We start from the raw sequence: 24,997 nt of genomic DNA, 5'->3' as shown, positions 1-24,997 counted from the left end.
AAACTAGTGGGAGAAATTTTTCAAAGGAAAAGAATGCCAGATAATTTCTCAGAACTAATGAATTTAGTTTTAAGATTGAAGAGAATCCATGGAATATCCAATAATGCAAAGATCAGGAATAGATCACACCAATAAACATTATTGTGAAATTTCAGAAATTTAGAAATAAAATGATCATAAATATTGTCAGAGTAAGAAAAAAGAAACTACATATTAGGTATTGGGAATCAGAACAATGTTAGATTTCTTAATACTATATATAAGACAGGTAATGATTGGTTGCCTCCTGCATGCACCTGATGGTAGATCGAACACAAAACCTGGGTATGTGCCCTGACTGACAATAGAACCCACCGGCTCCTGGTATAAGCACCAACCAATTGAGCCCACTGGCAAGGGCTATAAAATGTTTTAAAGAACGGAAATGTAATCATTTTATACTACTGGCTTAGCTGTGAAATTTTTTGGTAACCAAGACAATGCAAAGAGTAAATACTAACTTGATAAAAATTTTAGATAAACTATTTTCCAAGCATAGATTTTTTTTGGGGGGTGAGGTTAGGGAAGGTAGGCAGAGTAGTTTCAGAGAACAAATGTTTAATTTTCTATAGTAGGAAATGAACTGATAATGTCTAAAATGGAAAAAATAGTGTAACATTGTTTAGAAGTATGGAAATAAATAACAGGAAAAATAGCTAAAATTTTTAAAAAGTATTATGCTTCTAAATATTTTTGCTTAAGATAGGGAAAAAAGTATCCTATCTATGAATCTCAGAAAGCATGTTAAATAACAATTTAAATTTTTAATATGTTCCAGAGCAGGAATTTTAAGACAGAGCTGATGCGTAAATACAGTGATGAGCAAAAGTTGGTCTACAGTTGCGAGTATGTGAAACACAGAGTTTAGTCTTGTTTATTCTTGTCCTATATTATAAAAGGCTAATATGCAAATAGACCGAAGAGTGGAACAATTGAACAACTGGTAGATATTACGTGTGCTGACCACCAGGGGGCGTGTGTGGAACATGGTGGGCATTGGCTATGGAGGGATGGTAGAGCAGGTGAATGGGGGTGCCAGATCAAGACAAGACGCCCTGTTGCTGTCATCAGGGTGAACCCCTGGTGGTTACTGAAAATTATTTGTTCCTTCATGCTGTGGTTCTGCCCAGTGCTCACACCTGCTACTGGCATCAGCCCCACTCACACCCACTGCTGGTGCCCAGTGCTGGTCCCGATCATTGGGTGCAAGCTGCAACTGCCAGCCCTGATTGCCCGCTGAGGGCTTCTCTACCTCCCCCTGCTCTTGAGGGGTGATCAGAGCAGCAGTCAATGCTCACATCCACTGCTGGTGATGGCCCCAATTGCTCCACACTATCAGCAGGTGCAAGCAGGGATGTCGCCATCAGTGCATGGGAGTGGTGGTGGCAGGAGCGGTGGGAGGGAGTGGGTGGGGGCATGGAGGATGGGCTGAGACCCACCCCTGTGTCAACCACAGCCTTGCAACCCACAGTTCCTTTCAAGGTTCACAAATTCATCCACTGGGCCCCTAGTCTATAATAATAAAAGTGTAATATGCTAATTGGACTGGACAGCTGAATGACCTTCTGGACATCCTTATAGATGACCTTCTGGACAATGCTGCAGTGGGGGCTGAGGCAGGGCGGTTAGAGGCAATCAGGCAGGCAGGTAGAGTGGTTAGGGGCGATCAGGCAGGCAAGTAGGTGAGTGGTTAGGAGTCAGCGGTCCAGGATTGCGAGAGAGGGATATCCAACTGCCTGTGGTAAGACATCCCCAGATTGTGAGAGGGTGTAGGCTGGCTGGGTTGAGGGACCTCCCCTCCCCAACCAGTACACGAATTTCATGCCCTGGACCTCTAGTATTATATATATTTTCTATACAAAAAACTGTAAACCTACTTTTGCTCATACCTGTAGGCTTGCAGTTCCTCTATAATAGGGGTGTCGAACTCAATCAGAGAAGGGGCCAAAATCTAAAATCCAGCCTAAATCGTGGGCCGAATGGTTTACTGAACAGTCATAAACTGACAATGTCATAAACTGACAGCGGAGTGCAGTGATGACTGCGCGGTGTGGGCCACATTGCAAGGCCTGGCGGGCTGGATTTGGCCCGTGGGCCTTGTGTTTGACACATGTGCTCTATAATATATTTAATAGGACCAACCTATTCCCCTTTGTTTCTGCTCCACTCAGCATCCCCCTCCCTCACACTCACATTTATACACAAACTTGCCTCACACTTTCAGCAAAATCAAGGTGTCAGTTTGGTACTTATTTTTGACCACCAATGTCAGTGCAGTTTTTCATGAGGTTCTTAAGTGATTTCTTCAATGGCTTCCTTTCCTCCCCACCCTTCTGGGAACTCCTGGAGCAATCCTCTTAACTAGAGTCTTCTAAAAGTATTACCTGGATAGAAGTTTAAGACATCGAAAATGATATGTAAATAGAATAAAATGAGTAAATACATATGAAGAGAGGAATTATCGGTTATGTTCCAATTTTCGTGGATGCCACACTCTCAATTTTTGAAAAGACAGCAACTGTTTGATTCATTCCTTCAAATGTGGATATCTTGTTTTCTCCTTTCAGAACACAGATGTTATATTTCATTACATTACATTATATAATATAATATAATATAATTAATTATATATTGTAAAATTCTAAAATCTATCTATCTAATCATATACATATACATATACATATACATATACATATACATATACATATACATATACATATACATATACATGTATATATGATTGACCCCCCCTGGATAATCTGGATAATTGTTAAACACCTTCACACAATTCCACATATATAATAGAAGGGAAAATAAAGTCATAATAGTCCTGCCTATTTCTCTTTAATTTTTCTACTTTTTCCTTGAATAGCCAGAGTTACTTCTGACTTCCCTTACTGCCTTTCTTCTTAATTACCTGTTCCATGTTAAATTTCTAGGATATGTGCTTCCCCTACTACTCTAAAGAATATATTGTAGATGTATCATATCTATCATATAGCAAGTTCACAGTAACTCTAGCAAGGAAGAAAATATATAAGGGGGGAAATCTTTTAATTAAAAGTAGGTTAAACTTTCTGAAATGCTGTCTTGCAAGAACAGAGAATGCGGCTAAATCAAGAAAAGAACCCTTCACTACCGGCCTGCTTTGTTACTATTGTACATGAAAAGGGTCCAGTGAGGTGGAGAGATTGGGGACATCTATAGTGATTTGAAATCTTAATGTATCTTAGCCTACTTGCAAGAAGTCTCCTTTCCACACAGTGAGTGCCCTGAACACTTGGAATTGAATTAGATAATTAGAGCAGAATCAACAACACGGAAACAGCATCACAGATTAACACAGTTCTTCAAAGGTGCACTTACTAATGTCAAAGGAAATCTTTATTACAGTGAGCATTTGTGGAGGCTAAAATGAAATTCTTTATTTTTTATTTTTATGGAGACGTCAAAGAAAAAAATATCTAACAAACTAAACTGCATACCTTTTGGCATCTTCCTATTGCAGCTAAGTCAATGGCAACAGGCAGAGGATTCATTGCCAAACTGATGTTGCCCATACAAGATGCCTAAGAGCAGCAAGAAATCATAGGGCAGATACAATTTTTCTTAAATCTTTATCTAAATGTATGGACAAATCGCATGAAAAGGTGTTGTTACTACACATTTAAAAAAAAACATTTCTGAGTCTAGTTATGGTGGCCAACGGTTAGTAAAAAAAAAAAACAATTAGTGCTTTTTTATTTAAAATATTCATGCTACCTCATCTAAGTTATGGGAGAAAGAGAAACCTTTAATAATATAATGTAAGAATTTCTCTCCACTTGATTTCATATAGATTTCCTTTCTTCAGTAGCAGTCTATGTCTTACCCCTTCACAAAATTATCCATCTACTTTTACATCCTTTGCCAAATGTTGGCATTTACTCGTTACACTTCATTAGCTGTTGGTAGGGGGAAAAATTCCTGTTAAAATTCTTTATTGATAATTGCTTAATGAAGCTTACAATATTATATATGAAATAACTTCCAGGCCTTTGGACTGTCTGGAAAACATTAACAATTTTAGTAAATTATAGAATGAACCACTTATAATGAACTAAGTCAGTGGAATAAGTAGTACATCACCTTTTCCAAGAAACACACCCAACCTTCCATCACTTTTTGGTCTTTAGAAAACAAAAAATGAAGTGGTATCTAATTAAAAACATTTTCTTTAATATTTTCCTATTTTTATGTATAGCTCACTTTTCCTGAGCTTGGAAAACGTTTTCTCATTCTTAGCTTTCAGAGGCAAAGATATTCCAGGAATCAGGCGAACTTGAAAATTAACTGTCAATCCTCTGGAAACAGCTCATCAGAAAAGAGCAGGGTGATACAATATTGCAAGGTATTATTTCCATGGTACCTTCTATTTTTACCTCCAGGTTCCTGCTATTTAACGGAGACTTAGTAGTTTCTAATTTTCCTCCAGGGAGGAGCCCAGATACTGGCAATGTTTGACTTACCACCACTTTATAGCTCAGTCCCGCCAGGTTTGCAGATTCTCTTAATGTTTTCTTAAGCAACCCACATGTAATCTGAGGAAATCTTGGAACATTTAGTGATATTTTCTGATAGCACTGAGACTTTGCTGAGGGTAATTGGTTTCCAAGAGATCCCATAATTAGCATAATAATAAAGGACAATATTGCATCATGTTTGCAGTAATTTCTAGATATCTGTATTTTCTTTGAATTTCCATGTTTTATTTTTAAAAGAGTACACAGTATTCTTAAGAATAGCGTCCTTTCCTATGCAGAATTCTTTGAGCATTCAGAACTTCAGTGTATCTTAGATATTTCTGCAATTAAATTCATTAATGAATAATGAATCATTTATGGCTGTTTTTTTTTTTTTTTTGCCTTGATATGTCTTTATCTACAGAATCCCTTATAACCAAAGAAAAGTATTGCCTTTGCTCTGAACTTTTTTTTTTCACATGGAATTTTTCATGCAACAGGAAATACCTTAGAGTTAAATTTGATATCAAGAGTTTGGCTGCCTTTTTATTTGGATGGCAAATCAGTATGACTGAAATGGTGTTTTGTTTTATTATAAAAAGACATTTCTATTCAACAAGGGACATGGATTATAATGCTTTATCAACAGCATGGTGATATGTGGCTTTGCTTTAAGTGCCACTATTTTTAGTTTGCTATCATTTCTAAGAACACTCTAACAGTAGACACAGTAATCACTAAATATAAATAAGAGATATGACTCCATCAACACAGGTGCTCAGGTAGCTAGGTGATAACAGGATACTAAGACTTCGGTCATTCAATTAGTTCAACTTTCACTAAAATTCAGAATATGAAACCATTGAGAACTTGGCTACTTCTGTTAGGTTGGTATCATCCTACCAGGGGTCAATGACTCTGATGTCAACTTTTGTCCTCTGTATTTAATATCTCTAGTTTTCATTTTGCTTTGTCTTCTGTCTATGTGCATTTAGGCTTGGTTTTATAACCAAGTGTTCTTTCTCTAAATCCAGTTAATAGTAGGTGCATTAAAAACTTTTTAAAATTGATTTTTCACAGAAAGGAAGAGAGAGGGATAGAGAGTTAGAAACATCAATGAGAGAGAATCATCGATCAGCTGCCTCTTGCACACCCCCTACTGGAGATGTGCCTGCAGCCAAGGTACATGCCCTTGAAGGTAATCTAACCTGGGACCTTTCAGTCCGCAGGCCGAGGCTCTATTCACTGAGCTAAACCGGTTTCGGCTAGAAACTTTTGATGATCATGATAATAGTAACAAAAAGCTTTCATTTTTGTGAAGGTAGGATGTCTGTTAAAGAATCATTCCTTCTCCCCTAACCCCCTGTGTTTTGGGTTAGTTCAGTGGTCGGCAAATTCATTAGTCAATAGAGCCAAATATCAACAGTACAACGATTGAAATTTTTTGAGAGCCAAATTTTTTAAACTTAAACTATATAGGAAGGTACAATACATTGCTATTAACTTAATTAGGATACTCCTAAACTGGCCTTTGCTAAAAACTCAAGGGGCCAAAGAGCCACATGTGGTTTGTGGCCGCAGTGTGCCGACCACTGGGTTATAATAGTTACATAAGTTTGTGTTCTTCGGTTTTCTTGTGCCTTAACGGGAATAATAAAAAAATTGTTGAGGGGAAAAGAATAATATTGAGCTAAAATAACAACGTTGAGCTAGTAGTGCACGTAGAACACTTAACTTGTGGCATATTGCGAGAACTCACTTGATGCTAAGTAACTTGATGCTAATGCTGATAAAGACAATGCCAATGACTCCTTTAGTTTTTGGTTGATCTTATCTGCAGAATCCATGGCTGAATAGGAGCTGGATCCATCCCTTGGATGCTCATGTTATTTCAACATAGATGAGTGATTTTAACCAAAAATGTGAAACGCCATCATTCTTTCTTTCTTGATTAATTGACTTATGCTTTTTTAAAACAAAATATTTGTTTGTTATACTGTATGCAAAACAATTTTCACATACAGAATCTCATGTGAAACTCAAATGACCCAGTGATGTAAATATTTTCTTTATCTTCCCCACTTTACCAATAAAAAGCAGAAGCTTAAGGTAGTTACAGGGCATGTTTCAAATCATAGGGCATCAAGTGGCAAATATGCAAATGAGGGCCAATATGCTGACTGCCCACAGGGCTTTTCAGTATACCATTCCACTTAAATTGTGGAGACTTCACTTGAGCTCTGCTCTCACTGGCCTGTGTAACTTTTCATTTCAGACTATTTCTGGATGCTCATGCTTCCTTCTAGCTCTTACTGAATTCGTCATGGCATCTTATGAGAGTGTTGTTAACCTCTGGCCTCAGGCTCTGATGACTCTTGACAACCTCTTATTTTCTTTCCACTTTAAAAATTATTATCCTATCATTACAGGATGTTTGGGAAAACAGTTCCACAGTGCCTACTTTTCAAGACTGGTTTTGCTTTGCTGTCTTTCCTCTTCCCATCCTATTTATTCCACAAACATTTGTTGACAGGCAGGTATTGACAACACCTGACATGTTAGGTATTTTGCTAATTTGTGGGAATAAAAAGAAACACTGAATTTCTAAACTGATTCTCTGATTTTGCTAGTTTCTTCTGATCTAATTTCCACAGATAGGACTAATTTTATCTTTGAATTATTTTAATTATATTGCTAAAACACTCCAATTCAGCCCTAACCGGTTTGGCTCAGTGGATAGAGCATCAGCCTGCAGACTGAAGGGTCCCAGGTTTGATTCTGGTTAAGGGGATGTACCTTGGTTGTAGGCACATCCCCAGTAGGGGTGCGCAGGAGGCAGCTGAACTATGTTTCTCTCTCATTGATGTTTTCAACTCTCTATCTCTCTCCCTTCCTCTCTGTAAAAAATTCAATGAAATATATATTAAAACACTTCAATTCAGTCTAACCCAACAACCTTTTTCACATATACAACCAGCTACAGTAGTTTTTTTTTCTTCCCATCTATCTTTTTTGTTTGTTTGTTTTGTTAATTCTCACCAGAAGACATTTTTTTTTCTATTGTTTTTAGAGAGGGGAGAGACAGAGAGAAACATTGATGTGAGAGAAACACATCAATAAGCTGCCTCCCACATGTGCCTTGGCTTGGGCTAAGGATAGAGGTACAACCAAGGTATATGTCCTTAACTGGAATTGAACCTGTAATCACATCCCCACAATCCATGGGCTGATGCTCTAACTGCTGAGCAAAACCAGCTAGAGCTCTACCCATCTATCTTAATTAATGTGAAAGTTTATATGCATACTGTTTGCATTGCTTTCCAGATTTTTTGTGTGTCAGAATTCCTATGTAATCTTTTCAAGTTCACTTATATACTCTATAATTCACTGAATCAAAATAAATAATCTTTTTTTTAATCTAGGTCTCAAGATCCACATTTCATCTTTATTCTCTTCAACTTCCTAAAAAACTAAGCCCATCTATTTCTCAAAACTCTGTGAACTGACTAGCAATTTAATGCTGAAATAGAGCCATAGAAGTAAGTGTTGTATTTCTACATCCACACCAAATTCAATCTGTAGGCGGGCTTCTCCATAAACCTGTTTAGTTTAAGTGATACACATAGGGGATTAGCATTCATGTGAGTCAAGAAGGCACAAGAATACTTATGCCCCTTCCTAAAATCTGGAGATTTTTTTATTGTACTTTTCCATCATCCTCTTTAAATCCTCATCTCCTAAATTATTGATATTTATCTCTATTGATGATATAATGATCTGATCCAGATCCAGGTTATCTCTCAGGTCTTTCCTGTACTCTAAGATATCTATGGAGAGATTCTCATTGTAAGATAATATTGACTACTGACACCAATCCATTCACTTTCCAAGAAGAAACAAAAAGGTAAATTTTAAATGTACCAACTCAGGCTTACTTTTGGCCTGTAAGACCCAATCCTCTGTAAGGTTCTACCATGCCTAAAAATTCTCCTGTTTTAGAAAATGATAATGCCTTGAAGAAGAAAAAAATAGAGTGATGTGCTTTCTTTACAGCCCCTTCAAGAATTATGTAAGTCAGTTATACAGGCCATTTCTTTACTGCACTTATTCCTCATTCCAATAATGTGTGTGGTGACATTGGAGGCATTGAATAGTGTAACTTTTAAGTGGTAATGACATCCAATCTGTTTCATAAAAATGAGAGAAAAAAAATAAAACATCCTTGCACACATGTTCTCTAGAGAAATGGCATGCCCTAGAAATGACATGCATTCGTTTTTATGAGAAAGGCTCTCCACTTGGAAAGTGCTGTGTTTCAGCATGCCTAGCAACATATATTGTCACATATGAAGTCTGATCCAGATGATCCTGCCAACTCTCCCATTTTACATTGCGTTGGTCGGACATTTATTTATGTACTGGAACAAATTCTGTATTCTACAGCTGAAGGGTCTTGCAGAAGGCTCGGCGTTGACATAATCAACTAAAGGATTGGATATAAGCTATAGAAGGGAAGATGAAAGGAAGTGGGCTTTTTGGTCCTAGAAATGTACGCTTATGTTTTCATATGTCCATTTAGGCTTTTTATAGTCCCACCGAGGAAAAACCCACAGGACCGGAATGGACTTGCAGCAACAGAAAGTTAGGTTAGCTAAGAGAAGGGAAGTCTACGTACATTAAACCAGTTTCAATGGGGAGTAGTAAAATCTCTGAACACCATTGTTTAGGTAAGTTCATTATGATTCCCTTGAATACAAGGATATGAACCAGACAAGCTCTTTTCTAGCCCTTGCTAAGTAACATACGTTTAAAATTACTGTGATTATTAACATATGGACTGATTTTTCTTGGCATAATCATGAGATATAACAAAATAGGCACAAACAAGTTACTCCCTTAAAGTGTTTGTTGAAGGCATTATAAATCTTTTTTTTTTAAACTTTCATTTGAGAAAAATTTATTACTAAATTTGGTTCTTTAAAAAAATCATTATCTCCCCCCCCCCCCCCCCCACACACACACTGTAATACTGGTGGCAGTTTTTTTTGTTTTTTTTTTGTTTTTAATTTTCTGTCTAAAAGTAGATTCCTACTGGACTTGTGAATATTTGATTCTGCATAATGATTAGTTAAGAGCAGGATGATGTAGTATAAAGATATCTGAACTATAAGACAGAGTACTGTGGTTCCACTGTACCCTCTTCTACTAGCTAGTGGTGTGACCTTGGACACGTCATTTTTGAATGTGATTCCTGAGCTCCGCTGACAGCCTCATCACAGCGTTAGATGAGTGATGTCTTACATTATTTCCTTCCTTGAAATTCTACTCAGAAATTTCATTGAATCATAGTTTACAATAAGTCAGTATTTTATATTTTTTCATACTTAAAAATAGATTATTTTTACCACACTTTAAAGTCCTAGCATGAGTTAACTTGTTAGTGAATAGTTAAAATTCACCAATAGAGTTTAAGAATAATTAGCTAATACAACAAGTGGTTACCTTGTAATGGGTAAAAGTTCATAATTACAACACTTAATTTCTTGCGACTCAACTGTCCAATAGCTCTCATCTTTCATTTAATATGTTTTGGTTTCATCTAATAGGTTTGGTAATACACATGCATATTTGTTCCCTTCACATACCATTGTATATTACTCTTATAAAATGATTGATTTCATTATAAATATTCAGAAATATAAATATAATAATATGTTATGTATTTAAAAAATCAATGTCATTTTAGTCATCACTAGATATATTTCTTAATATGTTGCACATTTAAACATTTAAGATACCTTAAAAAGACTATAGCCTGGTAGACATATAATCTTATGATTATAAACACATGATCAGATTTTCATACAATTGTAGTAATTTCCAGCTGCCTTAAAATAGTAATAATGAATGTTATTGTCATTGGGATTTACTTCAGTTATTCAAAAATATTCACAAAAATCTGACCTGAATAGTGAATGCAGGGAATTCACTATTTATAAATTCATAAATTAAATCCAATTCTGATATTTAATATCTTAAAACTCAGATGAAATACTACTTAGGACAGGTTACCCATTCACTTTTGTTAAAAATTCATGAAACATTTAAGCTGTACATTAGCAGCCTGACCTATGGTCAAAGCTGGTTTGGGAACATATTGAGGAGTCCAATCTTCATATTTTAAATGAGACAAAATATCCTTTGGAGATTCACTATCAAGAAAAGTCACTCTAGTGCTATCTACTCTCCCTGTTGGCAAAAGAAGGGAAATAAAAAGAATTCATTTAGACCTCGCACTTATGCGTGAGAATATGCGTTTGTTTCAGAGTATGCCATCTAACAAGAAAGTTTGTCTTGTAGCTCTGCTGATACCTAAGTTAAGAAAAAGAAAAGGGATTAAAAGAACATCTTAGTTTATGGAAGAAAAGAGGCAAGTCTCTCCGGAGCCTATGTCAGCACTGACATTTTGCTAAAAACAATTTGACTCTCGGTTTTCTACCCACTACACATTTTCCACTCCTGATTCCATGGCTCGGCTCTAAAACCTAGCAAACCACTTGCTGCAAGAGGCTGACAATTCTCCCCATCCCTCTGCCTCTCCAGAGATCGCCTCCAAGTGTAAAAACAGGGAGCCCACCGCGTCTTACCTAGACCGGGAGGAGCTGCGAAGCCCAGGCGTGACATAGTTCAACTCTCAGGTTAGCCAAGAAGTCTGCTGCACCGTTAGTTTCCCCAGCATCTACGTTCCCGGTCCGTGGTTGAGATCATGGCTCTATTCTAAGCAGTTCTGCGCAGTGTGTGATCCTCACAAAAACAGCCCCGGCAGCTGGAGGGAGCCTCAGCCGGAGCAGGAGCCTGTCAAGGCGCTCCCGGGACTTCTGTCTCCTGCGCTCAGACTGATGTTTTGCGAGAGGGGCCTCCACCAGCAGGCCCAGATTGCCTGGGAAGCATTTCCTGCCGCCCTCCGAGGGGTGTGCATGGGAGAGAGGCTGCACGAGGGGAGGGGAGGGGAGGGAGAGGGAGCGCAGAGCCCGCCTGGGCGTTGTAGGAGTTCTGATTTTACACAGAACTGAAGTGAGTTTGTCAAAGCTCTTGAGGTGATTAGCTGGAGAGTCATAAAGTCCTAGAGCTTTTTTTTTTTTTTTTCTAGCCCGCCTTGCTTATGGGGGGGGGGGGGGGGAAAGGAGAAAAAGAAAACACAGCTCCCGCCCTCCCCTACAGCTTTTCCACTCTATGAAATGTATAGACACAACTTCGCCCAAATACCTCTGCAGCTCTCCTTTCAAAAGATCTTTGGAGAGAGCAAGAGACGAAAGGTAGTGTGCATACCGTCATGCTTTCAAAGGTGAAATCCTCTTCTCCCCTCCTTCTCATGCTTGAAAACAGCCGGGGCCTTGCAGACTCTATACCTGAGATGGTCTGGGAGTGAAATTCTCCAGGATCCAGGAAAGGAAGGGGATGTTGTTCCAAAGACCCCAGAATTCCTGCACAGCATTCAAACAGCTTGTGTCCTGGCCCATGCAGCCTGCCTTCCCTCTAACTCAGAGTCCTCCCGTTACACAAGCTCAGGGCTAGCAGGGCAGAAGACAGACTCCATCTTGATCCTATTACAGCCCTGCTGACATGAACCACTTGCAACTGCTTCCCTCCAGCCTGACAGAGTCCCTGAATCACGTCTCCAGAGCAGCTCACGGGATCTGCGTCCTCCGTCCCACACAGATTTTTTGCGAACTCTCATCTGTTTATCTTTTCTGCTTGCCTGAGCCTCCACTGAATGACTTCCTCCTAGCTGCTCCAGGCTGGGAACTTGGACTACCATTTGGTTTTGATTAAAACCAGACAGGCAGCTCGGGAGAATGTAGGGAATAAGCTAATGGAAACAGCAAGTGTGGCTTTAATTAGGGCATCAATTCATAATAGACGTTCGCTTGTCTTAGCGTAAGATGACACAGATAGAAGCGCAGGGGAAGCGCAAAAGTTTTAGAAAAGTTGCACCCATTCGCATTCTCTCATGACCCAGGGTTTTCCTTGGGGAGAGTGGAGGGGGGGAAGGGAGGAGGGAGGTGGCCCTGGGACATCAGGTTGAGGAGAGGCCAGCAGAGTGGCCTCTTTGTTTATACCAGGGAAACAGGAAGCGGCATCTCTGAGTTTAATTATCTTACTCAGTTGAAATTGCACAGTAATGTCTCACTTCTGTTTGACTTACAAGTCAATGGGTTCTTCTGCTCTGTAGGACGAAAGCATCCCTCGACCCCCGGGATTAGGTCAATCTGATTATTGGATCTATGTGTGGTTTGCACATTTCTAGAGATTTCCAATAATGAGAGGAAGGAGGATAATTTCAATACAGTGAATGAGTAATATATAAAGAGGCACAAGAAATATTAAACCTATTAGCCCTAAGATCCCTTATGAGATGTCTCTGAAATTATAAGTCGTTTTCATGATTCATGACTCTCCTCAGTTGGCTCTAAGTTTTATAAGGGCTGACAGATACTTGGATGCCACAAGGAATGGATATCATTTTAGTGCTTCCTGAGAATATCGGGTAGGTGATAACTCAAAGAAGCACGGTATTATACTTGCTATTTCTTTTCTTATTAGGAAACTAAAACCTCTCAAAAATAATATCAAGCATGGCAAGTGGCAAGAATGATATATTGTGCGTGAATTTGAAGATGAGAAGCAGTCAAATAAAGTCGTAGGCAGAAGCATTTTTTTAAAGTTTATATCAGAATATTACTCATTAAAAATGAGTATTTAGACTTCTTTAATTTAACCATCAACCATATGGCAAGGAGGAAGCCCATACTTTCATGAATTATTTGAGGTTATTCATCTTTATATTCAAAATGTCTCCACTGAAACTATGCCATTAAATTTTTCCAGTAATCTCTGTGTGTATTCTTATTTTACAGATAAAGTATTAGAAATCTGTGGAAGTAATTTTCTCCCAATGAAATGATAGAAAGTGGCCAACTAGACATTGGAATCCAAATTTTCTAACTAAATTTCATGCTTTTTTCCTCCCTGTCTTTCTTGGCTCCCATTTAATTGCTGTGTGAAATTGGGAAGACTTATAAAACTCTCTTTTAGATTCCTTTTTAAGAATAGGGATAATTTCACATAATACACAGATTGGAAAGCAGGATTAACTTTATATACACAAATATTTATAAATTTATATTTATTTCCCTAAGGCAACATAATAGCAGAATGGAATAAGAATTGATGTAAGTTTTTTCCTAAAATAACATATATATCTCTATCTCTGCCTTTAGTCCTGCTTCAAGTATATAATAAGTGCTCAATAAATGTCAGTATTTTGCTAATTCTTCTTAGCTAGATTCTCGTCATAAATATTATATCCCTAAATATAATTCAGACTTGTTTCCATTTATATTGACTGAGAAAAATAACAGAACCCTATTTACATACATTTATAAATGTCTTTTTAGATATCTAGACACTTTTAAAGCAGTTCCTGCCTTAATATTCTCTTCTTTAAACAAAATAAGGCTTTATGCTTTATCTTATTATTAGAAAGATTACTACCCAAATCTTTAATCACTCTTATTTATTTTTCATCCTTCAATTGCCTGACTCCAAACAAATCTCAGAGCTTATTTTCTCATAAAGGCCTTACAAAAATATGAGTACAAAGATAAATATTGAGATAATTTTCTAAATATTTAACAATGTCAAGAACATAGCAAATAAGAGAAAAAAACTGGCCATTGGATTTAACCATGTGGAAATCACTGTTGATAATGACAGAGAATCATATGGACAGAGTCATGTCAACAAGGTTTGAAAGAGAATTTAAGGAAAGGAATTGAAGACATGGGTCAATTCTTTCGAAGTTTCATTGCAAAGCAAAGCAAGCCACTGGGAGGGTACCTGTCTGGGGCCAGGAAAAGCTTTCATTAAGATGGGGGAATAACAGTTTCCAATTAAAAAAAAAATTTCAGTGTGGTATCTTCCCAAAGGCAGAAAAAAGGTTTTAGAGAGAAAAGAGTGGAGAAATGCTGCAGTGGATTTTTTTGTTTAGGAGAGAGACCTTGAAATCTAGGCACAGGGACTGATTTTAGCTAGGAACATGATACATGTGAAGTCTAGTGGGTATTAGCCCAGCTGGTGTAGCTCAGTGGTTGAGAATTGACCTACGAACCAGGAAGTCAAGGTTCGATTCCTGATCAGGGCACAGGCTCAGGTTGCTGGCTTCATTCTCCCTCCTCCAGCTGCCTGGGGTGTTATATGAGTTTCTGGGGGGAGGGGAAGTGAGGATGGGTGTGTGTGTTTGCAGAAAGCAGCTGATCAATTATTCTCTCTCATCATTGATGATTCTATCTCTCTCTCCCTTCCTCTCTGAAATAAATAATAATAATAAAAAGGACTAGTGGATATTAGATATCCTAATGTAATTAGTCACTCAGCAAATTCCAGGTAACCACTATTATGGTTTTCATTGCTATTCAATTTTAAATTATTTTATTGCTCTTAGTCACAAAAAAGATCATACCTATAATAAACAATTGATTAAATAGATGGTTTAGAAGAAATAAAACTTACAAAATGTCACAGCTATGCTTCTCTGTGTGATTTTTTTTGTATAATCCCTCCTCCTATATTTCTCTGATGAAACCTGGTCCAGCCAGGTGCAGTAGAACTTCCCTCCCCCTCACCGGCACTGTACATCCCAGTTCTATCCCTTAAAGTTGTAAAGAAAAGCTTTGCTTTGTGGTTCTCTCATCTTACTGTTGTTTTCTAGTTCTGAGTCCTCTTGTTAGTTTCTTTATTTTTATTTTTAAATTCATCTCTCAATTTTCCAAATTTAGGTTTATTTTTTTTATTTCCCATATGTATTTTAATACCTCTATTGAGATTTAATTGGGACACAATAAACTGCTCATATTGAAAGTGTATGGTATGATTGGTTTTGACAGATATTTATACTTCACTACAATCAAAATAGTGAACACCTTGATCACTTCCAAATCTCCTGTGCCTCCTTGCCATCCTTCCTTTTTGGTCCTTTCCCTCCCTCCACCCCAAGCAAGCACTGATCTATTTTCTGTCACTGCAGATTAGTTTACAGTTCTGGACATTTATTTACATGAAATACTATGTATGTATTTCCTTTCACTTAGTCTAAGTATCTGAGATTCACTCATATTGTTGCATGTATCAATAGTTCATTCCTTTTCTTTTCTTTATTGATTAAGGTTTTACATAAGTGTTCTTTTCCCCGCTGTGTTCCCCCCCCCCCCTCATACCCCACTCCACCCTCGTATCTGTCCATTGGTTAGGCTTATATGCATGCATACAAGTCCTTTGGTTGATCTCTCCCCCTTAGCCCCACCCTCCCCTGCCTTCCCTTGAGGTTTAAAGGTCTGATCGATGCTTCTCTGTTGCTGGATCTGTTTTTGTTCATCAATTTATGTTGCTCATTATATTCCACAAATGAGTGAGATCATGTGATATTTATCTTTCTCTGACTGACTTATTTCACTTAGCATAGTGCTCTCCAGGTCCATCCATGCTGTTGCAAATGGTAGGAGTTCCTTCCTTTTTATAGCAATGTAATATGCTATTGTGTAGATGTACCACTGTTTTTTAATCCACTCATCTGCTGATGGGCACTTAGGCTGTTTCCAAATCTTAGCTATGGTAAATTGTGCTGCTATGAACATAGGGGTTCATATGTCCTTTCTAGTTTCTAGTTTCTTGGGATATATTCCTAGAATTGGGATCACTGAGTCAAGTGGGAGTTCCATTTTTAGTTTTTGAGGAAACTCCATACTATTCTCCACAGTGGCTGCACCAGTCTGCATTCCCACCAGCAGTGCATGAGGGTTCCTTTTTCTCTGCATCCTCACCAGTATCCTTGCCATTCTGACAGGTGTGAGATGATACTGCATTGTCATGTTGAGGGATCCCAATACCAGATATTAAGCTGTATTAGTCCATTCCTTTTTATTGCTGAGTAGTGTTACATTGTAGGGATACACCATGATTTCTTTACCCATCGCTTGTTAATGGACAGTTGGGACCATAACATTAGGACAAAGTTATTTGACTATTACAAATAAAGCTGCAATGAATAGTCATGTTCAAGTCTTGGTATGCATGTATTATTTCATTTCCTTGGATAAAAACTTAGGAGTGAATGGCAGGGCCGGTTGATAGACATATTTTTAACTTTTCCAGGAACTTCCAAACTGTTTTCTAAAGTGGGTGTGCCATTTTATATTTCCACCAGAAGTTTCTGAGAATTTTTATTGTTCCACATGCATGCAAACACTTAGCAAGATTAGTTTTTTTTTTCCACTTTAGCCATTCTAATAGATGTGTAATCATGTCTCATTTGCATTTTCCTAATGATTACTAATGTTGAGCATCTTTTCCTGTGCTATTTATCAGTATTTCTTTGATGACATGTCTCTTCAAATTGCATGTCCATTTTAGAAAACTGGGTTGTTGGATTCTTTATTATTGAGTTGTGGGAGATTTTATTGTATCTTCACAGAAGTTTTGAAACCAAGTATTATCAATATTTCAATTTGGTTCTTCATTTTTAAAGTTGGTTTGGATAATCTAAGACAATGACATTTCCACGTGAATTTTAGAAGCAGCTTGTTCATTTCTACAAAAAGAAAAAAAAAAGCCTATTGGAATTTTGATAAATTTGGTAAATCAATTGAGAGAGAATTAATATATCAATAATGAGTTTTCTGTTCCAGGAACACTATCTATCTCTTCTTTTATTGACTTTTTAATTTATTTTATTAGTGTTTTGTACCTTCAACTATAATAGTCTTCTTGCACATTTTTGTCAGGGCTATTTCTAAGTATATGTTTTATTCCATTTTAAATTGAAATTTTAATTTCTATGTATTTATTGCTATTGTATAAAACATTTATTTTTATATTAGTACCCTGCAAACTTGCAAAACTCACAATTAGTTCTAGTAGGTTCTTTAAAGATCCCCAAGATTTTTTATCTAGGTTATCATGCTGTATATGAATAAAGAAAATTTTATTCTGCTCTTCCATTTAAATGCTTTTTATTATTCTGTTGTTGCCTCATTCTACAGGCTGTAATCCGCATTGCAATGTTGAATAACATTGCTAAAAGTAGACATTCTTGCCTTGCCTTGGATCTAAGGGAAAAAGCATTTGGTTTTCCACTGTTAATTATGATATAAGCTGCAAGGTTTTATTGTTGATGACTTTTATCAGTTTAAGAAAGTTTCCTCTATTTCATGTTCTCAAATGAGAATGACTTTGTTCCCCAGGGAAATTTGGAGATTTTTGTAGATACTTTGGCCATCACAAATAGGACAGAGTGGAGCTCCTAGCTGCAAAACATATTACAATGCACAGGACAGCTTCCCACACAGATAATTATGTGATATTTATCAACAAAAATGTTGATAACGTTGAGAAACCCACCTTGCTCTTTTTCTAGTTTCTTGATAATATAGCGGATTATTTATTTATTTATTTATTTATTTAAATCGGGAAACGATGTTGAAAGTAATATTTTTCTGAATAGTTTGCTTTTAGTTCACATAAAGTTTTTCTTTTTCTTTTTTAGTCTGTTAATAATGGCATTTTTCATAGGGTGATTTTTAAACATTATACAGATTTGCATTTCTTTGCTAAACCATACTTTGTAATTAGATATTATCTTTATACTTCATTGAATTCAATTAGCTGAAAATTTGTTAAGAATATTTGCATAGGTATTCAAAAAGTTTTTTTTTTTCTTTTTCTTTTGTCTATTGATTTCTAAGTTAATTCCATTATGGTGGGAGAACATATTGTGAGTAATTGGATTTTAGAAAATTTATTGAGACTTGTTTTATGGTCAAACATATGGTCCATTTTGGTAAGTGCATTTGAAAAAAAAAAAGTGTGCTGTTTTCACTGGTAATGTTTTTATTGCTGATGCATTTGTCCAAAGTGTAGAGAACTGAAAAATTTTCACTGCTATTGTGTCCAGCAGGAATGAAATAGCATCTGTTGTACATAAACTGGAGACTTATCTGTAGAGAGCCTTCACTTCACTGGATTCCCATTGAGCAACCTAATGTTTTCTTAAAACAGAAGTCATTCTGCTCCTGGCACTTTAAAGCATTATCTAGTTTAAATTCTACATACCAGTGGGATAATTATTTATATTTAAAATGAGTATTAACTAGGTATTAAACAAAGGTTTGATAATTGAATTCATCGAATATTTAAGTTTAAACATATCAATGCATGTGTGTGCTTAGGCATCCAATAGAAATCCTTGTTTTATTTATAGGTTATCAGCTTTCATAGACTTGGTATGTTAACCATTGGAAATATAGGACAAAATTAGAACCAAAAGGTCATAATTCTTTCTCAAAAAATTTAGATATTCTATTTAGTATCCAATAGGACATATTCACATTTATACAATATCGCTTTAGTAGCTGGTCTTATTTTCTTGAATAAAACAGCACACAACAATGTTTTCTTTCATTAATTTCAATGACTGGTTTTCCATTTAGTATAAAAAAAAGAAGAAAAAAATGAAATACTTAAAATTAAAGATTTCTTGAAATTACGTGTCTCATTTTAAGTTGGGGAAAAATATGTTGGGCAGAATGTAGCAAAAAACGTTGCCAAAATTCAAATGTTAGGAAAACAGTTTGAAAGAGTTTGTAAAACATATGTCATAATAGGTTTCTTCTATCCTCACGTTGGAAGGTTGAATTTCACTACTAAAATAATCCCATTGTGGAGTAAAATACAGCAGAGTTTCCTTTACTTATATTAGATATTTGTGGGCCAAAGTGGACTGTTGACTATGGTTGCCAAGTTCCTATGTAGACAAATGAATCACAGAAATACAGTAGCTATTTTATTTGGGACCTTGCTGAGCTGCAAGTTTTTTAATGAGTTAAAATAATATTTTCAGTTTTAGGTAGAATGTGTGAACTATCAAAAACACAGACTTTTGACTTCACAGCTTAGGACAAAAACAACTCCACATGCAAAGTCCTTTTGAGCAACAGACCCGTTGAACTTGAGCTTGACCAGCGCCTGGTGATGACCGTCTCTATGACTGTTTTCTTCGGGCTCTGAAGCAGTGAAGCCTGTCTAATGATGCTGAAGCTCCTCGGTGAAGATTGTTTGTTGTATTACTAGCATGTATGCTCAAAAATGTGCAGTTAAGAACAATTAGCATGCAAAAAATAATTCTTTTAAGCTCATATATGAGTATCTACCCTGTTTCCCCAAAAATAAGACAGTGTCTTATATTAATTTTTTCTCCCAAAGTTACGCTAGGTCTTATTCTCAGGGGATGTCTTATCTTTCCATGTGCTAGGTCTTATTTTCGGAGGATGTCTTATTTTCGGGGAAACACACTATGCTTAGATGATTATTTGCTTCTATTTTATTTTATTTTTTGCATATATATATATATATATATATATATATATATATATATATAATTTTTTATTGATTATGGTATCACATAATTGTCCTCATCCTCCCATTCCCAACCCAAACCCCTCCCTACATATGCCCTCACCCCCCTGTTTTCCATGGCCATACCTAGGCTTCTCTTTTAGATGGGAACAATGATACTTATTGCTAACCAAGGACAAAACAGAAACCAAAAAATGTGAAAGAGATATAAGCAAATGGAATAAGTGGATTAGAAGAAATATTTTTGTTAAAATAAAGTGGGTCAAGTAGCTTTGTTAGCACTGACCTATTTTCTCAAGTGGCAATCTAAACAAACAAACAAACAAACAAACAAACAGAAAGATGAAATCACTAAATTCTAGAAACCCATAGGGACGTCCCTGACAGAATCCCTGTGTTGTCAATACATGTTACCATCCTGCATACTAAGAGGAAACATGTCTGACTTTCTTATTGTGAGTTCAAGTCCATGTCTTATTTATAATTCTATTCCAAATACTACACAGTTCAGAGATTAGGTAAAAAGGAGGGGAAGCTATTAGGAAATCACATTTAAGCATTAGTTTAATTAGATTGTTTTTTTTCCTAGCCATACACTGGAAGGAACAGGGATTTTGATCAGTGTGAACTGTGGTGGAGAGAAAGGGGTCCTTTAGAACAAGGGGCACGTCTGTGCACTGAGGGGCTGAGCAGTTGGTCTATAATGACATTGTGCAGGCTCAGGGGAAACAAGTGAAACTTGATGGCAACTGAAGGACTGAAGACTAAGCTGAAAAAACTAGGGCTGTGTGCAACCTTATTTGGAGTTGACCAGTGTTCTACCTTTTTTTCCTCATATGTTTTAAACATATTTTTAAAAGCATGCTCCTATGCCTTTTCTAAGTCCTCTCTGCTTACCCGCCAACCTGCTGGTGTCATAAGGTTAATGCATCTATTTTGTAAGGGAAGTAGAATTATGAGATAATGCAAAAAGAACCTAACTGCTGATTTTTTGAAAATTCCTTGAAATGCAAACCACAAAGGAAATACCTAGTTGCTTCTCTAAGGGATGGAGGAAATTGGAAGGACAAGATACTCAGTCTCTGGTTTTTGCTTTTATTTTCTGAAGACAATTCTGTATTTCTTGGCTGTGTGCGTGTGTGTATTTCTGGGTGTGCATGTGCGTGTGTGTGTGTGTGTGTGTGTGTGTGTGTGTGTGTTCCCAGAAACATGTAGCATATCCTTGAGCCAGAGCACATGCCTATGAGTCAAAATTTCAGCCTGCGTTTGTCTTAAAGCATGAAGCTCTGGGTGTAACCTAACAGAACCTGGCAGGTTGTCTGAATAGTTTTTTCACCACTGGACCCAAAATACAGTAAATCAGATGACATACTGTTCTAATCTTACACAAGCACTCATATTTTAATAAGGAAAGGAAGAGTGTGTTCTATCAAGATTTTCAAATACAGGCGAAATCTAGCTCAATCCAAAAACTATTACAGAATTTAATTTTGGAGTCACCAAATATAGTTTGCTCATGTTTTTTGTTCGTTTGTTTGTTTGTTTGTGGTTTTTTTTGTTTTGTTATTGTTTTTAAATTTTATATGTAGTTGGGCATCTGCTATGGACTGAATTATGCCTCTACTTTCAAATTCATATGTGGAGCCAAAACCGGTTTAGCTCAGTGGTAGAGCGTCGGTCTGCAGACTGAAAGGTCCCAGGTTCGATTCCGGTCAAGGGCATGTACATTGGTTGCGGGCACATCCCCGGTAGGGGGTGTGCAAGAGGCAGCTGGTTGATGTTTCTCTCTCATAGACATTTCTAGCTCTCTATCCCTCTCTCCTCCTCTCTGAAAAAATCAAATTCATATGTGGAATCCCTGACTACCAATGTCACAGTGTTTGGAGACTGGGCCTTTAGGAGATAGTCAAGTTTAGATAAGGCCACTAGATGGGTCCCTTTCTGGGCATAACGATGGGGTTAGTGGCCTTAGACAATGAGGAAGAGACAGCAGAGCTGCCTCTCTGCCATGTGAGGACATAGAATACATAGGTAGTCATTTGCACACCAGAAAGAGGACCCTCAGTAAGAACCAAATTATCCAGCACCTTGATATTGGAATCCCCAGACTCCGTAACTATGAGAAATAAATGTCTGTTGATGTAGTCACATGTCTATGGTATTTTGTTATAGCAGTCTGGGAAGACTAATACAGTGTGAAAAGTAATAAGACACACCTCGTTTAAAATGGGGCTGAGCCTGGCCGTGGTGGCTCGGTGATTGAGCATTGACCTATGAACCAGGAGGTCATGGTTCAATTCCTGGTTAGGGCACATGCCCAGGTTGCAGGCTCAATCCCCAGTGTGAGGTGTGCAGGAGGCAGCTGATCAATAATTCTCTCTCATCATTGATGTTTCTCTCTCTCTCTTCCTTTCTGAAATCAATAAAAATATATTTAAATAAAATAAAATAAAATGGAGCTGAGAGGTTAGAAAAGATAACTCTTACACAATTGTCACTCAACACACACATTACTGACCCCAATAGGTATATGTACCTTGAATATCTGACTAGCAGTACTACCAGTATGACTGTAGTACCTCATCAGGAGGAATAAAAGATTCCCCCTTGTCCAGTAATTGCTCAGGCAATGGGAGGCTATCATAGCTCAGCCAAGGAAAAGTCACTCTGCTTCCAACTTTGTTTCTTCTGATGGACTCTGTATTTATAACAGCTACTTCCAAGCCCATAAAGGAATGTTCCTCTCCTTTGTTTCTGTGGACTTGCCCGTGGTTTGTCCTTACACCCCATGCCCTTAGTTGTAACTTTTTTCCTGAATAAATTCATTTTGCTGAAGAAATATCTGCCTATATATTTCTTTAACATCAACAATGGCATTTTGTAAATTTTGGAATCTTCATTGACTTGCATTTAAAGTAAAACTTAATACTAGAAACTCAATACATATAAGTTACAGTATGATGATGATGGAAGGGATTTAATGAATTATCTCTTCTCTCTTGCTAAAATTCCTAGAGAAAAATAATACAATTTTATTCTTCCTTCTAAATAAATATTGGTGATATATACTATGAACATGAGAACTATTCTCAGCTATATCTCTAGATAAGATGAATCAAATATCTTGCACAGACATTTTAGACTTTTTTCATATGTTACAAAAGGAAAAAATGATCCATTTTTGCTTTTTAAAAAAATAGATCCAGTTATAAAGCTTCAATTAGGTTAGGTAATTTCTCTAGTCATTCAGTCAGTGAGCGACAAGGACGCTCCTCCTAGCCCAAGGACAGTTCTAGCCTCAGGGCAGAAGCTAACTGTTGCCTATAATATTTTTCTCTAAAACCTTTGATCTGTGCTCTGAATTCATTAAAGACTTATTAGAAATAAAAGAGGAAAAAATAAAGAAAACAGTTGGGGGCTTTTTCAAAAGCCAGAAAAGGTTTCCTTTTCTTGCTTTTTCCTAACACATCTCTGCCCACAAAACAATATGCATGAAATTACTTAGTTGAACAGGGTGGAATGAGACTAAGAAAATAAACGAAGGGACGTGTGTGTGTGTGTGTGTGTGTGTGTGTGTGTGTGTGTGTGAGTGTATCTATATAATAAAAGCCTAAGTGACTGTTACAGTGGAATGACCAGAATGACCAGTCGCTGTGATGTGCACTGACCACTAGGGGGCAGACACTCAATACAGGAGCTGCCCCCTGGTGGCCAATGTGCGCCCTCAGGGACGCACTGCTCAGCCAGAAGTCAGGCTCATGGCTGGTGAGTGCAGTGGCGGAGGTGAGAGCCTATCCCACCTTCACGGCAGTACTAAGTAATAGTGAGATGAGCATTAAGGAGCAACGAGCAGGCGGGCAGTAAGGCGCAAGGGTTCCTGGGCTGTGAGAAAGATGTATGACTGCCAACTTAGGCCCAATCCTCATCGGGAGCATGCCTAAATTAGCAAGTGGACATCCCCTAAGGGGTCCTGGACTGTGAGAGGGTACAGGCCAGACTGAGGGATACCCTCCTCTAGTGCATGAATTTCGTGCACCAGGCCTCTAGTATATATATATATATATATATATATATATATATATATATATATATATTCTTTATTTTTTATTTTGCAATTATGGTCCACATTGAATATGATTCTGCATTAGTTCCAGATGCACAGAAAAGTGGCCAGAAAATCACATATTCCACAGAGCAGTCCCCTCGCTGCTTAAAATACTTCCCTGGCCCTATACATAGTTATCACAATATTGTTGACCATATTCCCTATGCTGTAATCTGCATCTCTGTGATGATTCTCTAACTATGAATGTGTGCTGCTTAATCCAAACTAAAGGATATTTTAAGGATAATTTATCTCTCAGCATCCGTCTCCTCTGTTTCTTTTCTTCTATACATATGTACACTTCAACTTCTGCTAAAGTAAATCACAGTTCAACATTTGAACTGTGATTCCTGACTCTGTTTTCCTCACTAAAACTTTGGGAGTCATAATGGATATGCATTGAGTGCTCACTAGTTGTCAGGTTCTATTCTCAGGGCTGGACGGGGTTGCTGTTTAAACCTGATAACAATCCTAGGAGCGAGGATCTATTAATATGCTCCTTGTATAGATAAGGTAACTTGGGCTGAGGTGCTTAACTGACTTGTCCAGGTTCTCACAATGGGAAGTGTGTCAGACTTCAAAGTACAAGCTCTTAACCATTGCCTTTCCATATGTTTTTGTGACATTCCCCACTATCATTTCTCACCCTATTAACCTTCATCCCTCCATTTTCAAAGTTCTGCACTTGACCATTTACAGAGTTCCCTTTAGTATTGACCTGACATCTTCCAATTATATAAATAAAATGACAGTAAATAGAAGGGATAAAAACTTTCAAAGTTGTTTATGTAAACAAACTTTATGTAAAATTTCAAAATAGCCTGTTAAATAATTGCCAGGTAAACCTGGAATATGTATTAGTTGAAACACTATGTGCCATTAA

General features: G+C 37.2%; 1 protein-coding gene across 1 annotated transcript in view; it reads right to left on the bottom strand.

Moving 5' to 3' along the window:
- The window catches only part of DLC1 (DLC1 Rho GTPase activating protein), a 366,141-nt gene extending 354,484 nt beyond the window's left edge, over positions 1–11,657 (bottom strand). Inside the window, exon 1 of the mRNA XM_084877009.1 lies at positions 11,189–11,657. The gene's annotated coding sequence lies outside the window, so the exon portion shown is untranslated. The remainder of the gene's footprint in view (positions 1–11,188) is intronic.
- Between the last annotated feature and the right edge of the window lie 13,340 nt (positions 11,658–24,997).

Source organism: Pipistrellus hanaki (assembly GCF_964339955.1).
Source record: "Pipistrellus hanaki genome assembly, chromosome: 3".
Taxonomy (NCBI): Eukaryota; Metazoa; Chordata; class Mammalia; order Chiroptera; family Vespertilionidae; genus Pipistrellus; species Pipistrellus hanaki.
The sequence above is the reverse complement of the archived record's forward strand: the minus strand, read 5'-3'. Positions and strand labels throughout refer to the sequence as shown.